The sequence below is a fragment of the Rattus norvegicus genome, chromosome 11 (genome assembly GCF_036323735.1).
Source record: "Rattus norvegicus strain BN/NHsdMcwi chromosome 11, GRCr8, whole genome shotgun sequence".
In the NCBI taxonomy this organism is placed as follows: domain Eukaryota; kingdom Metazoa; phylum Chordata; class Mammalia; order Rodentia; family Muridae; genus Rattus; species Rattus norvegicus.
In genome coordinates this window covers 91,638,289-91,654,741 of record NC_086029.1, presented here as the reverse complement: position 1 = coordinate 91,654,741, position 16,453 = coordinate 91,638,289, and positions in this window count along the sequence as shown.

Here is a 16,453-nt window from a genome sequence, read left to right as displayed (position 1 = left end):
ACTCTCTTGTTCTTTCTGAGGGTAAAAGGCTGCTGACTTAGGCAATTGACAGCAGGGAATTAAGTAATGTGGCCTTTGTTATCTCACAGCAGGAACTGCTGGGCTCTAACTTTCAGCCTGCTAGTCCTGAAGTCCCAGGAAGAAAAGGGAAACAGGAAAGTGTTTATAGTGTTTCTTACCAAAGTTGTAGAAAGTTCCCTATGAAAGCTATCTAAGGGGAAAAGCAGAAAGATCCAAAGTGGGGAAAGGGGAAAAAATTCTACTCTCCTCTTTGTCCTCAGTACTTATATATCTTTCAGAATACATGATCACATGTTAAAAAGTTCACAAGTTCACACAAAAAATCAAATCATAAATTGAAATAAAAGTTTACATCAGAGAATGGTTACATGCATCTCCATTAGGAGTAATTATATGGCTAAACATCCATCACCTCTCACAGTTCTGCAGGTTCACTGAAGGTTTAAAACCATAACTAAGTTATTAGTGAAGTTTTGTATAGATAAACCCAGTCAATATTTTATCTTCTGTTCTAGCACCTATAAATCGTTAGTTCCCTTTTTATGACTTTTGGTTAATTGTTTTACAACCTCTTGGAATGTGCTCTGAGTAGGAGAAAGTCTGGTTACCATCTCAGAGCAATTAACTGGTGACACTTGGGAGACTGGCAGAGTCCTCACTGCAGTTTGATTATCAGACCTAATAGCACTCCCACTATAAAAGAGCTTAAAAATCACTGATATAATTCTAGGAATTCTTAAAGGATCATCATTAAGACTTAAGTCTTGGGTTGGGGATTTAGCTTAGCGGTAGAGTGCTTGCCTAGCGAGCGCAAGGCCCTGGGTTCGGTCCCTAGCTCCGAAAAAAAAGAAAAGAAAAAAAAAAGACTTAAGTCTTCTATTTGTCTATATAGCATCACTACAAGACTGTACACCTTTGTAGATCTGCTCCAAAGGGGTGGGCTATTACTTAGCAATTGTTACATATGTTCAATAATAACAGGAAAAACATATCAATAGCAGGAATCTTTCCTAAAATGAATTCCCTTACGACCTTGCTCCGTAGGAGCAAACCTGTCACAGATTATATAATATTCCAAAGAAGGCCATCTCAGGAAGTTCACCTGCTAGTTATTAGCTTGTCCCATTATGGCTCCTGACAGGGACCAATGCGTGTATACTCACCCCATAAAGAGAACAGTCCAAGATAACGATTGATTGAACCAAAAGACCAGCTTGGTGAACTCAGAGCTCTTCCTGGGGTTGCTAACAGGAGTGTGGGTGAGGTACAGTAGCAGGGATGACTCAAAAAACAGTTGCATCAACAAAAACTCACCCCAGCACAGGTGACAGTTCAGGAAAGCTGCCACTGCTACCCTGGGACTGCACACCTGCTACCCTGGGAAATATGTCTACAGACCATTGCAAAACTCTGAGGCCATCTGGTCAGGTCTGCGTTCCTCCCACCCCCAACAGCTGTTTACTCCTCCAAGTCAGGAATCTTACAAATTTCCGCTTTCCCAGATGTGGCCTTTTTATCTATCTCCTGAGCCCTTTCTGGAGGATATTGGGTGGGGAGGAAGCTGCTGTACAGGCTAGGGACGGTGAAAAGTTCTGTTCATTGATATGGACAAAAGGCTTACTTAGGACCTACTGTGAGCTAGCTAGGTTTGTTCCAAGTCCTTTGAACGGATAGACTCGGTTTTAAATTCGGGCTAGAATTTGAACCTAGGCAATTTGCTCCTGAAAATGTACTTAGTACAATGAATATGTAGGTCCAGGAACAAAGTTAGAAAACGGGTAGTAAAGGCAGGAGAGTAATCTCAGTGCATAAAGGTGTCACCAAGCTCCACAACCTGATTTCAATCCCTGGGACCCCTATGGTGGAAGGAGTGAACAGATTTCCCAAGGTTGCTTCTGATGTCTATGGGGACATCATGTTGTATGTGTGCATGCACACAGACAATAAATAATAGATTCTAAAAAGAAAACACATGTTAGCTAAACATGGTAGGAGAAGAACTGCTATTCTTTGCAGCTCAGATCTGCAAGGAAAAACTGACATTTGAGGGAATGCTATAAGGCAGACTGGATACCTGGCCTAGAAACAGAATTAGCCTTGGATCACGAAAGCCAGTTAACCCCTTTGAACCCTATTGTCTGAGGTGAAGAGGGGCAAGGTGTTTGTTCTTTCTTTGGCTCAGTTTGGGTTTTTCAAGACAGTTTCTGTGTGGCCCTGGCTGTCCTGGAACTCACTACTGTAGATCAGGCTAGCCTCGAACCCAGACATGCAACTGCCTTTGCTTCCCAAGTGCTAGGGTAAAAGGGGGCCCACTTGCCTAAAGGGTGAGTTTTAAACCTAAACTCCAGTGCATTTCTTAACGTCTAGTTTGGCTATTAGACACTGTATTTTTTCCCTCCTCAGTTAGTGTCTAATTGGTGAGATTCCCATCATAGATGAGGGGCATGCCTAGAAGTCAGGGAGATGGCTCTGTGGGCTTGCCGCACAAACCCGATGACGTGAATTCCACCCCTGGAACCCACCAAGAGCCAGACATTGTGGCTTCTTGTATTCATAGGCTCCTACTGCGAGGTGGGAGGCAGAGACTAGAGAATCATACAGGGGAGGTTGCAGGCCAACCTCCCGGAAATATGCAGCAGGGCACACACAAGGTGAAGGGAGAGAATGGACTTCCAAAAGTCACCCTCTGGCCTCAACACCTGTGCCATAGCATACAGCCACACCCATGGCATAATTACAATAAATATTTTAAAAGTTATACCCCGATTGAAAACATTTTAGGGTTACTCCCAATAGGGGTAGAAAGAATCTTATTTCTTTTTTTAAAAAAAGTTCTAGTTTGGGCTGGAGAGATGGCTCAGTGGTTAAGGGCACTGACTGCTCTTCCAGAGGTCCTGAGTTCAAATCCCAGCAACCACATGGTGGCTCACAACCATCTGTAAAGGGATCTGATGCCCTCTTCTAGTGTGTCTGAAAACAGCTGCCGTGTATGTATATAAGTAAAAAAAAAATCTTAAAAAAATTCTAGTTCCAGTGATGAGCTGAAAAAAACCAACTAATGTTCAGCAACTCCAGGAAATAAGCAAGAAATACAATTACCACATGTTTGCCTCCTGAAAGTCCAGTATTTCTCCCACCACAATTGCCCAAGTCCTTGTGATCAAGGTTTGAATAAGGTCACACTGAGCGTCAGTATAGTTCCTGTGTAGATGTTATAGTCAAAGCCCAGACCCAGGCAGGAGGATAGCTGCCAAGCCTGACTACCTGAGTTTCATCCCTGAAGGAGAGGACCCGTTCCTCCAAGTTGTCCACAAGAGAACCTTAATACCCTTCCCCAACAACATAAGCAAATAAGTGGAATAAAAAAAATTAAAACCCCAGTCCAGTGAAAGGCAAAATACTCCTGAATGATATAATAGGCACATGCCCCTATTAAAGCAGCTAAGAATAAAGCAGGACAGTCTCCCTGGAGGACCGAGTGCCACAGGTGTAGCCATCAAGAGATGCTATAATGAAGTACAAAATAGCCACTGGATGTTTGTTTGTTTTGGAGACAGGGTCTCATGTAGCCCCACTGGCCTCAAACATACTAGTCCAGCCTTGAGCAAGAACTTATGGTGTCCACCTACCAGCCATGCCCAGGTTACTAGTACTGGAAGTCAACTCCAGGGCTTTGTGTATACCAGGCAAGATCTATATCCTGTTTCTTTGTACTGGATTATGAAGATTTAATATTATTTTGAGTTATATTGGGTAAAGTACAATACAGTTTAACAATGAGAACATACTATTAGAATTTACCTAGGATTATTTTTAAACCTTTCGAAATGTGACTATTACAATAGCTAAAGCATATTTGTAGTTCGCGGTATATCTCTGCTGACAGTGGAGCTCTACCCAGACTGTCCCAATCAATGTGGGATGAAAGCCGTATTTAGGGGCTCGAATCCAGGCTCTCATTCTGGACTGTGTTGGAGTCTTCCCACTGGGCAACCTTGTTTCTTCCTCTGCCCTGTAATCTGAACACTGCTCACCTGGACAGATTTTCATCCAAAACTGAACCAGTTGCTGCTGAAGAACTGAAACCAAGGCATGGAATTTGTTAGTGAAATTCTCCAGATTAACAAGCAGTAGAGTGTTTCCATAAAAGCAAGCCGTTTCTATCCAGCCATTTCAGCCATGCCCTCAGGTGTGTGCAGAGCTCATTTAGATCCAGGAGCTGCCCCCCTGCCGAGCTGCTTCCCCCCCCTCTCAGGGAGCCTGGGGGTTAGAACTCAGTTTCTGATAATGGGGAGGGACTGGCCCTCTCCAGTATTTCAGCCTCTCTTTCACAATGTCTTCAAGCTACAGACATGTTTAGCATCCTTCTCGACATGCTCTACCTACCCCAAACATGTCTTACCTTGTCTGAAGACAGGCCTTGCCTTCATGTACTGCTCCTGTCTTATTAATCACTGCTTCCCCAAGAGTCATCCTTTCTGGTGTTCATTCTGTCTGGGGTGTTTCTAACACTGTTTGTTTTGGCAGAAGATGGGAAGTTTTCTTGCCACAGTGGGAAAGTACGTATCTAGACTCACATTCAGGATATCCACTTCCCAGTTTAATCACAAAGTACCTCTCCATGGTAGGGTGGTGTTTTTTTTTTTTTAATTGCATTTTTTATTTACATTTTAAATGTTATCCACTTTCCTGCTTTCCCCTCCAGAAACCTAATATCACATCACCCCTCCCCCTGCTTCTATGAGGGTGTGCCCTTACCCTCGCACCCACTCCCTCCCACCTCCCCCACGCTGACACTCCCCTACACTGGGGCACTGAGCCTTGACAGGACCAAGGCTCTCTCCTCCCATTGATGCCCCACAAGGCATCCTCTGGTACATATGTGGATGGATCCATAGGTCCATCCCTGTGTTCTCTTGGGATGGTGGTTTAGTCCCTGGGAGCTCTTGGAGGTCTGGTTGGTTAATATTATGTTCTTCTTATGGGGTTGCAAACCCCTTCGGCTCCTCCAGTCCCTTTTCAATTTCTCCATTGGGGACCCTGTTCTCAGTTCAATGGTTTGGCTGTGGGAGCATCCACCTCTGTATTTATCATGCTCTGGCACAGCCTCTCAGCAGACAGTTCTATCAGGCTCCTGTCAGCATGCACCTCTTGCCATAGGATGGTGGTTTTAACAAAGCTCACTTCCTAGATTATCGAATAGTTAAGATACTGGCGACAGGAGTAGCTTTCTTGGGATAGACAGACAAAAAGAAGTTACTTTGTACCTCTTTTATAAAGGTTTGGGAGCTTTAGTTCCCATTTCTCCCACTCCATTTCCTTTCCACTGCAGTAAACAACTTGGTCCCCAGGTGGCGCTCAAATAATGGCGTGAGCTCTAAAATCAGCCCTGCGGCTATAGTTTCCTTTTTTTAAAGCCACATTCTGATGGTTGCCAATAAAAATCAAGTTATTCTGTAAAACAAATAACAATGGAAGTGCAAAGTCAAATAACTAATGCCCATTAAGTGCCTGCTTAGCCTCCCCTTAGCCTCCTTTAATGCTGATGCAGAGGAGTCCAATTTCACTGGGCTGGGTTGGGTGTTGTTGTTGCTGCTGTTACATTAATTTACACATTTCTGTGTGTACACCCTGTGAACATGTATGGGTGCCACGGTACATGGGGGAAGGTCATAGGACAACCTGTTAAAGTCTGTTCTCTCCTTCCACGGTGTGGATTCCAGGGATCTAACCCAGCTCCTAAGACCTTTCACATACTGAGCCATCTTGCTGACCTGCCCAGTGTGGGCTGGGTTTGTATTTGGAGCTTGATTCCACCAAATATAAAAAGCAATAATGTTAAACTAAAATCAGAGACAACTTCTGAGACAGAAGATGGGCGACAGACCTGGGGACCACTGCCAAGCTCTGGATTGTATAAACAAGAACCAAGCTGGTAGCTAGTTAAAGCATTGGCCTCCTCTCTGAGCTGCATCATTAAAACAGGGAAATGCCGCAGACCACCCAGGGGAGTATGTCAGCAGAGGGACCAAGGCTTGGATTTCAGGTAGACAACAGATTTGGCGTGAAAGACAGACACAAACTTGAGGTGTGTGTGCTGCAAAAAGCTTTACTTCTTGGCGTAGATTTAAGCAGTTAAAACAGGTACATCATAATTGGCAATCATCCAGCTCTTATTCATTACCCCACCAAATGTCCCTTGTAGAGTCCCTTGTAGAGAGGAAAGCTAAACATAGAGTCTAGGAAACAGTTCTCAACTGCAAACAATAGTTTAAAAAAACTGCAGTTATACTGCCAGATTTGTGGGCACCAGGTATGCATTCATCATTTATCTTTGTCACAATGAAGTTTAAACTCTGTATTTATGGCCCCTCAGATTAATAAGGAAACTTTTGTAACCATAGTTAACTCTTGATAAGTTTGTTCAACTTGTTGGAACTTGTCTATGATCTTTCTAAAATAGTCATTACTATTTTGAATCATGCGAAACAAAACTTTTCCAAAAGGGGGGAAAGGCTTTTCTGGAACAGTCACGTTGTTAGTAACTGCAATTAATTTCCCTCCTATTTGCTGGGAACTAATGGGTGCATCAGTTGAATTCATCGCAGTCGTTGAGTTCATCAGGATCATGGTGGTGTGAGACGTTTCCGTCTCTGAACTCTCAGTTCCTGAGACATCTAAAGGTACATGACCATCTTCCCACACTGCTGTATTCTTAAAATCAGATATTGCTGACAGGCTTAAAGTTGCTAAGATCACCAAGGTTAAAAACACAGAAGGCATCTCCACCGCAAGCAGGTCAGCCAATATGGAAGGCAGCCTGGGTTGGCACAAAGGGGCTGTGCTCTGATTGGCTCACTGTATCGGCACCGAGTATCTCAGGAGAGAGCGTCAGTGCCAATGCCTGCTGGTCTGGAAGTCATGGAGCTCTCACATCCGTCAGTTTGAAGAACTCAGGGAAAGCCAGAGCTCACTGATGCTGACAGGTAAGCTTGTTTGACGTTTCCAGTTAGAGAAGCAACATCGTTGAAGAGGCGTGGCTTGACCACTTATCTGTCAAGTCATCTCCTGAACTGATGTCGGTTGACACAGGCTATCTGTCCTACATGTGTGGTCAGAGTAGTGAACAAGCTGCCCTAGTGAATAAAGGGTCTAACATCATTGGTCCGACAAAAGGCCATAAGGCCTCACGTTATAGTAAACTAAACCCCCTTGTGCTTTGCGGTTTGTTAAAGAAATGTCGAGTCTGCCAGGACCTGCCTCTCTGCTCAGCAGCTGCTGCAGAAGAGAGGTCAGGATGTCTAGGGTGACATGAGACAGGCAGATGAGACTATAAGGGTTGTGTCCCTTTTCTACTACTGGAACCAATTACTCAACATTGTGGCTCACACAGCAACGTTGTATTTCCCCTCGTGCCTACATTATAGTCATGCTTGATGGAAACGCCTGGTTCTACTTGGTGTCACTATGACAGCTAAGAGCCATTTAAAGGCCTCTTCTCATATGTCTGACAGCTGAATCTAGGGGGACAGAGCTGTCCGAAGACACATGCCCCAAAGGAAGAGAGACCAGGGTGTGGGGAGGTCTCTCCCATGATCTGGCTTCACAACTCCTCAGAGACTCCTCTGCTTCGTCTCTGCCCATAAAGGCAGCTGTAGGGCTCATCCACAGGAGAAAAGTTTGACTCGATCTTTTGACAAAATAAGTAAAAACAAAAACCTTCTAATCTTGAAAGAGTATAGGAAGTAGGAAAGAGTTCTTCGAGAAGTCATTTGGATGGTGTTTTGCTGGGGCAAACATGTGAAGAAATGTTTTGTTAAAATAGACACGTGTGTGTGGAAGGCTAAGGCAGACTCAGGAAGGAAAGTTTCGCTGACACAGACCCAGGAAAGAGGATGATCTGCTAAAGCAAGTCTGAGAAAGGAAAAGGCTTCTTTGCCAACAACACGCGTGCACTGGTCGGACTTACATTACACAGCTGAGCTGCACGTGTTGGGACTCTGTGGACTTGGGAGGGCTGGGTACTCGTGCTAAGGCAAGACACGTGTGAGGCAAAACCCATGCTGGTGCAGGGCCCATGGAGGACATGTGTTGCGGTAAAAATTAGAAAGGAATGTTTTTCTATCAGTTCCCACAAGCCGGATCCGCTCGCTCTGGCTGCTCCTCTGCCACACGGTCTGCAAGCCTCCCTCTCCCGGCTGTCTCCCTTTTGGGTGCCCTCTCTGCGCAGTCCCCTGGGCGGTAGTTACCACGCCTGGGATGCATACAGTTGCAAGCATCGCTGTTGCCGTCTTTGAAAGGACAATCCCTGGTGTTCACGGGAGGTGGGGGAGCACGCAGGAACCAAAGCTGAAGGGTGTCAGAGCAGCTGCAGGGAAAGCCACACAGCTCATAGAGAGGGGAAATCCAGCTGTGACTCTAGAAGTGTGAAGCATCTCCTGAGCCTTGAGGACCAACCGCTGGGAGGCAGGGCAGGGAAGGGATGCGGAGGGAAGAATATGGAGACTCACATGCTCTGCCAAACACAGTCACAGACGGGAAACTTCCTGTCTGGCTTTTGAGTCCATTTTAGTGTTTGTTAAGCCAGTTCCCCTGTGGAATTGCTAGCCACATCTGTGTATGCCTGCCTGCCTGCCAGCCCTTCCTTTTTACTCAGGTTGGGGTTCTCTGTGCTTTTTCCTAGTAGATGAAATGGAGAGAGAGAGAGAGAGAGAGAGAGAGAGAGAGAGAGAGAGAGAGAGAGAGAGAGAGAACATCATCAAGGTGAGCATGTAAACTGTCAAGCACAGCCAGTTTTAAAAATGCAGTAGAAGAAAGCAGCCGAGAACACCTTTCTTGATGGGGGAAGTAACATGAAAACATTACACTCTAGTGGTCCACTGAGACTTTCAAGTTGCTGCTGAGTGAATCACCAGGAGGCTCTGGAAAACTAAGGATGTCTAGAGGCCAACCACTGAGTGATGGAGGGCAGCCTTATTCCACCGTGCCCTCCACTGCTAGTCTCTGGACTCAGACACCTTCCCAGCGCACAGCTTGTGGGGTGAGGTGGGATCTTTCCAACCCATGAGGCCACGCGGTCCAGTTCTTGCTGAAGATGGTGCTGGATCAGGAGAACCCTGGTCCCACTAGTTTTGGGCCATCCCCTCACCCCTGGAGTCTGCTTTCTCCCTCATGTGCTTCTTCCTCCTCCACACACATTCTTCTCTGACAATGTCGCCAACAGCTGTGTGTCTGTGAGATATATATATATATATATATATATATATATATATATATGTATTTTAATATCCCTAAGACAGACAGATCCTGGCTATTTCATTCATGAGAGGAAAAGCAGGTTCTGTGCCAACTGGGCTGCTCCAACATGTCACATGAGCACTGAAAGATAATCTCCCTCACCCCACCCCTGCCTGTTTACACATTTATCAGAATAGAAAGTATAAGAATGGCATCGGCTTTAAACCACGCTTATTTAAACAGTTGACAAAATGCCTTTTATTGAGGGGAAAATGAGCAATTAAGATAATAGTGAAAAATCAAACACCGGCCTTTGTGTGTGTGCGTGTGTGTGTGTGTGTGTGTGTGTGTGTGTGTCTGTGTGTCTGTGTGTGCTTGCATCTGTCTGTCTCTCCCCCCACCTGTGTCTCTGTCTCTGTCACCCTCCCTCCCCATCTCCATTCTTTCCTCTCTGACCCCAACCCCCGGTGTGGGGTTGGGATGGAGGGAGGGTTACTTAAAATGGCGGAGTCTAGTCAAACCTTGGCGAGAGTTGACCCAGAGCCTAGCATAGTATATTTCTGTTTTTCTTGACTGGAGACCAAGAGCCACAGGAACCCTTGCACCCGGAACTGGACTTGGCTTCTGACTTTTGTTAGGGCATAACAAACAGGATTACCCATTATCGGGGTATCTGGTTTCCTGGTGCCATTTCTCTGAACCCCAAGGTGGTGTGGCCTGTAAAGGAAAGGCATGTGGGGGGTCTGTGGGGAAGGGGTGCTCTCCCCCATGGGGGCCATAGATGCTTTCACCATGGAGGGAGACTGGGAACGCATCTCATCTGGCAGAGATCATAAGCTTGGGGGTGCTGCTGTTAAATCTCAACTCCGACAAGGTGTAGGGGACCAAAATGCATCAACAGCTCATACAGTGAGGTGATGTCTCAGGTTGGACCGAGGAAACATTTCTCACTTGCAGTAAAGAGTGCTGATCTGAATTGGGGCCTGAGCCGCTCCCCCCTACTCCAGGTCTCCTGCATCCCTCACTTCCTGCTGAGATTCCCCTGTCAGTAGCTTTCCCCAGACCAGTGTTTAAGGACAGGATAACAAGCTGACGGCGGACTTGATTCCATTGCATCACAAAGTAAATTAGCCTTGAGCTGTTGGTTTTGGACTGTCTACAAGAGATAACGCAGTCACCCACTGGTTGCGTGTAGTTTCTGGGTTTCAATGTCCTTGGCAACCATTTCCTGCCCCCTCTGAAATGTGATGTTCCCAAACTTCTTTAGTTAAATGTCCTATAATCGGTTCATTTCTCAAAATGTGCTGTATAGTCGCTCTGTATTTAAGAGTGATCTAGTGACACAAGACCGTGTGAGTACCATGCTCTGTTTTTCAAGGAATTGAATTGGTGTCCCTGGGCACCACAGCTTGTTGCTAGGCGTTGCTATGTGATCCTGCAGAGACCTGACCACCCCTTGGCTCTGTGTCCTTCTTTGAGATACTTCTGCCTAAGACTACCCTCTTGCTGTGGGTATCCATGCTTATCCAAGGATACCACTCAATGAAAGCACTGTCGGGCACTGGTGACCCTTACCAGGCTTTTGGGGCTACTCCCTTCTCTAATCAGTCAACGCATTCAAATCCCTGAGAACTATTGCCTGATTCTCAACAACGGGCTTCTCCTGGGAGCCCTGCTTGTTCTCTACAAAGTACCTTGGCTACCTCTGCACATTGCTGCGGTCTCCTGAGTACTATTGCCTGCCACAAATACCACATTCCCTTGAGGAACACTTTCTGCTTGAGAGTCCTGCTGCCTACGGTGAACACCACTGCTTGGCTGTGGCACAGCTGCCTGCCTCTGGGCACTACTGCCTGGTGCTGGATGGCCACTGCACACCACTGGGCATGCTCCCTACACTGAGCCCTGCTAGCCTTTGTCCTTGGCCTCATCCTGCCTCTTTGCCTGATCACTGCCCTACCGAGGTCTTGAACATCAGGACTACACAGCATTATAAAAATCGTAGGATAATGCCTTTGTTTTTCTTTGTCCCAAGTTGTCAATGAGCATCAAAATAAATGTGTTTGGACTTCTGAAGTCCTTCAGTTTTTATAACAGAACTCCAATTTTTATATCAGAAGACAAATCCAAGTGACAGGCACTGTTGTGTTTTTTTCCAGTTGGTCACAGGGGCTCTGGTACCAAGCTAGGCCTTTTAGTCTAGGCTCTACTTCAAGGAGATGTGTTCTCTCTGAGAGCCTCCTGGAGAAGTAGGTGAGAGTTTGACATCTGGATTCACAGGCACTGGGCCTGGCTTAGGCTTCTTCTGAAACCCCACCTTCACCCCCTGTGACACACTTTCTCCAACAAGGCCACACCTACTCTAACAAGACCATACTTTCCAACCCCTCTCAAGTAGTGCCATTCCCTGATGACCAAGCACCAAACATGAGCCTACAGGGAGGGGGATTCTCTTTCAAACCACCATAGCCGCTCATCCTTCCTTCCATTAGGTGGTGTGTTCCACAAATCCCCAGAAAAGCATCCATGCTGCCTGAGGTGAATGTGACATACGTTAAATTGTCATGTACTGTTTGGAAGCTGCATCCCCTTCCATTTCAGACCGAAGCATGTTTATCTCAAAATGTCCTCCAATAATAAGTTATCTGAGGGTGGGCTGGTCCCCTTAATCCCTATAACAGAGAGGAAAATACAACAAAACAGCTGTGCCCTTGAGGACTGCTCCCAACAGAGGTTATCATTGTTTATCCCATAATTGGAAAGCGCCTGGAGCAGGAAGAAGGCAAAAGCTTAGCCACCACAAGTTCACGCCACAGGAAGCTCACCTGTGCAGAGAAATCTCAACCAGGAGGCCCAGGAGATTCTCTGAGCTTCCCCAGTTGGTTTCTGCTGGATGCGCCCGGTTTGATGGTGTGGTCTCTACCTGTGGCTGTCTGTGCTTTTCGTCTGAAGTACTGCACAAAAGAGGATATTCTGTCTGGGACCCTCTATCTGTCAAAAGCTCCCACTGGCTGTTTTAGTTCCCGGGGCTTCCCCAATCAGTTTCTGCTGACGGTGCAGTTGTCTGATCCATGCTCTGCTTTCTTTGGTGCTCGCTGTTTTCTTCCTTGGCACCCGCTTGCTGTGTGTTTGATAAACTCCCGAGTATGAAACTGAAAACATGACGACTGTGGGTCATTGTCTGTAGAGGCAGAGACCCAAGGCTCCAGAAGACGGCGAGCTACCTCTGCCACTCAGGAGGGAAAGTTCAATCCTGACAAGGCAGGAGACGAGAAAAAGCCCAAAGTTGGCTGAGTAAATGAAATTGAATAATAGGGCAGACCAACGGAAAGCAGAAAACGCAAAGGGTTTATGGGTTGTCACAAGTCATTTCTAGTCCTAACGGGAAAGGATGGCGCTTGGATTGGCTTAATAGGAAACAATACTTGAAACGCAAATATTAGGATAGAGGTGTTGAAAATAGAGGGTTGTGAGTTTTTTCTAAAGAAAGATGACTTTCTTCTCTCTCTCTCTCTCTCTCTCTCTCTCTCTCTCTCTCTCTCTCTCTCTCTCTCTCTCGTCCAGTCTCTAGGTGTGACTTCAGGTGCTGTGTATGTGCTGACGTGTGCTCTGTCTGCTGGATCACTCTGGGTTTCTGCGTGGGAAATGCATCACCATGACAAGAAGTAGAGCTGACATTGTGAGGTAGAGGATACAGAACTGGGTCAAAGTCCTACCTCTGTCTGCTCGGCAAATCTCCACCCAGAATTGTCGGCATGAAAAGAAGCCGAGGCAGCAAGTTAGAGGACGGGGCTCTTGCCTGTTGCTCTGTATTTGACCCGTTCTTTAACTTACATCATTTCTTATAGTGCTGGGGATAGGACACAGGGCATCACACTATAAGCAACTCTACCACTGAGCTATATTTCCAGCCCTTATGTAATTATTTTATAATTTTATTTCAGTAACCACTATTTTTTCATTAAGAACTCATTGGCTTTTAAAATGTAACCCCGCCCTCCACTGTCAGCATTTACTTTGGAGATGGAGTTTTTATAACATGGTCAGAACTAATTTTTTAATTGGGAAGGCTCCTAGCAGATGAGCATCTGGAAGAAAGGACTAAGAAAACCCTTGAGAAAAAAGCTACCCTCAAAAACCATCTGGGCACAGAGGACCCCAGCTATGAGAAACTCAGAGGCACCCCTTTATTTGTCCAAATCCTGCCCCCTTATTTTCCTCCCCTCTCCTGCTCATCGTTGCTAGAACGGGTCTTTCCTTCTCTGAGGATGCCTGCAGTACTTGGTTCCTTTTTCTATACTACTCAAGCTCTTTAGGACTACTCCACGCTTTGTGTGGCTCAATGAGAATGAAGAGCCAGGTTCCCTTGTTTGAAAAAAAATGTTTAAAATTTCAAGACATCTAGCATGCAGAATTCTTCCATCCACAGTTTGCTTCTAAGTGCCCAAGCATGGGCAATTCCTGGGAAGCCAGCTCTGACTGCATTTGTAGATTCCAAGAGGACACTGAGAGTGTCACCAGGCAAGCCATCTTTTGGGTACCCATTGATGCCTTGTTTCTGGGCTCCAGCACTAAATGCCTGTTTCTCTGGCCTCCTGAGTCCCCATAGCCATGCCACACCTACTGCATACAATCTTGAACCTTGTCTTGTTGACTTCCTCAGGTAGGAAACTAACTACACACACACACACACACACACACACACACACACACACACACACACACACCATCTCCCTTTCTTCTGGTTCCTCCCATTGTCAGATGCTATTAGCTACTAACACAAGGTTTGCTGGGACAGCATGTTGATACAAAAGTAAAACGTATATGTAAGACCTGCCACTTTCACCTATTGCATCCCTTCTGTGCTGTTGATAACTTAGTCTTAGTCAGGGTTTCTATTACTGCACAAAACAACATGACCAAGAGGCAAGTTGGGGAGGAAATGGTTTAGTTAGCTTACATTGCCACATTGCTGTTCATCACCAAAGGAAGTCAGGACTGGAACTCACACAGGTAGGGACCTGGAGGCAGGAGCTGATGCAGAAGCCATGGAGGAGTGCTGCTTACTAGATAGCTTCCCCTGGCTTTCTCAGCTTACTCTCTTGTAGAATCCAGGACTACCAGCCTAGGGATGGTGCCACCCACAATGGTCCCTCCCACCCTTGATCACTAATTGAGAAAATTCATTACAGCTGGATCTCACGGAGGCTCCTTTCTCTGTGATAACTCCAACTTGTGTCAAGTTGACACACACAATCAGCCAGGATAGTAACATAGATGGTCCTTGCTAGGAACTTAAGTGTACTTCTTATCTACTACTGTAATCCATCTCTGAAGTATTCACTACTATAGTCACTCCCTTTACAGATGAGTAAACCGAGGCTCAGAGATTTGAGCAACTTGTCCAAGGGGGAAAAAACCCAAAGAGCCTTGACCTTAGTCATTGGGCCATACTGCTTCTGACATGGGCTAACTGAAGGCAAAGGGCACCTCTTCATCCCCATCCTACCTCTGTGTACTCTCCATGCCTGCATATTAGGACTACTAAGAACTACTGTTTACTGGTAGCCAGCCCTATGCTAGGCTTCATTCACAGTGAACACAATGAGTTGATGTTATCTCCTGAACTCCTCCGGTTATCTTTAGAAGCCTGGTTTTAGTGCCCATGTTTAATGGATGGAGAAACTAGGGCTTAGCAAGATTTAAGACCACTAAGTTGAAAAATAGTGGCAGAAGGTCTGAGATTTTGTGAGCCTCTTGGCTCCCCAGGGATGCTCAGCTGCCCCAGAGCCCTGCCTCCCTCTGCTAACCTCTCTCCATCCTGTTCAGCCTCACCTCCCTGCTCCTGCCTGTCTGTCAGAATTCAGCTCCTGAGGTACAGCCTGCCACTTAGCCCATCAAATGACTGGGCTTCTGGTTGCAAATCTCAGCACACAAAGAGAGCCACCTTGGCCCCATGATCTACACCTTCACCACAAGTTGTCTCTCTGGTGTCCTGTTGTCGTTCAATGTTTGATAAGAACAAATGCTTCGAAAGATGGCCCACCTCCCAAGTATAGTCAAAAGATCAGTCAGCAAGAAAAAAATGCTACCAGCTAGAGGCTTGCTGGATTTAAGACCAATGTGAGTCCATCCCATCTTATGATTCTTTCATTGAAGTTAATGTTTTCCCTGTACATGTTCAAGACACCTAATCAAGGCAATACAAAGATAGGAGTGCCTATGTTTTGATTTCATTGTTAACCCTTTTGAGAGTCCAGATAAACCTCTGGGAACCAGAAGGACCCCTTCTGTAGTGGCAACTGGCAAGCTTCCATCATTAATTGAACCGTGTACACTCTACACAAGCCATCTCCACTCAGCTATGTAACTGACTCATGACCACAAGACGACTTACCTCACTATTTAGCCATTAGCGTCCATCTTACCAACTCAATCACATGATGAGATCACCTCAACATGAATTTAGTTGAGCAATGACTGAAGGAAGAGAGATAGCGGAGGCTAGAAAGCAAAACAGGCAGAGATGAATGTCCTAGAGTCCAGTGTAGAGACCAGGCACTTAGTCTGTGTAACTTCTGAGGGAAAAAGTCTGTGACACTCCCTACCCCCAGTGAGGTTTTAAATCAGGTTGATGTAAAGTGAAAAAGCTCCTTCACAACTAGAGTTAACAATAGAACAGGCTGTCAGAGTGGAAGAGAAGTTCCTGTGTCTGACTCTCAAGTGGACAACAGGCACCAGAGGGAACTCCTGCGAGGATAACTGTTCCCCAACCCCTCTGTGGGGGCTGGGCAGGAGGTGGGTCCTGTGGACTCTGCCCACCCCAGGACTGTGTGCTTCTGGGTTTCAGGTTGAGGGGAGAAAGCTTTCTGTGTGCTCACGGCAAGCAGCAGAGAGCCAGGCTGTCACACACAGCAGGGAGCAACTGGAAGAAAAGGGACCATCTACTGTAGCTTGTCCAGAGAATATTTTCTACTTATCAGGGCAAAGATTCACAGGCTCTTAACTATGAACTCACAGACCCCCCTGTAACCTCAACCATTCACAGAATGGATTAGTAAATGTCCAAACTTAACAGGTGCCATGAGTCACTTGGGGCCAGTGGCCCCAGATAACCTTCCAGGGTGAAGTCATGGCTCTTCTGAAAGTCTTCACATCTAAACCCCAGCAGGCACACAGCATGGCTCATTCTCAC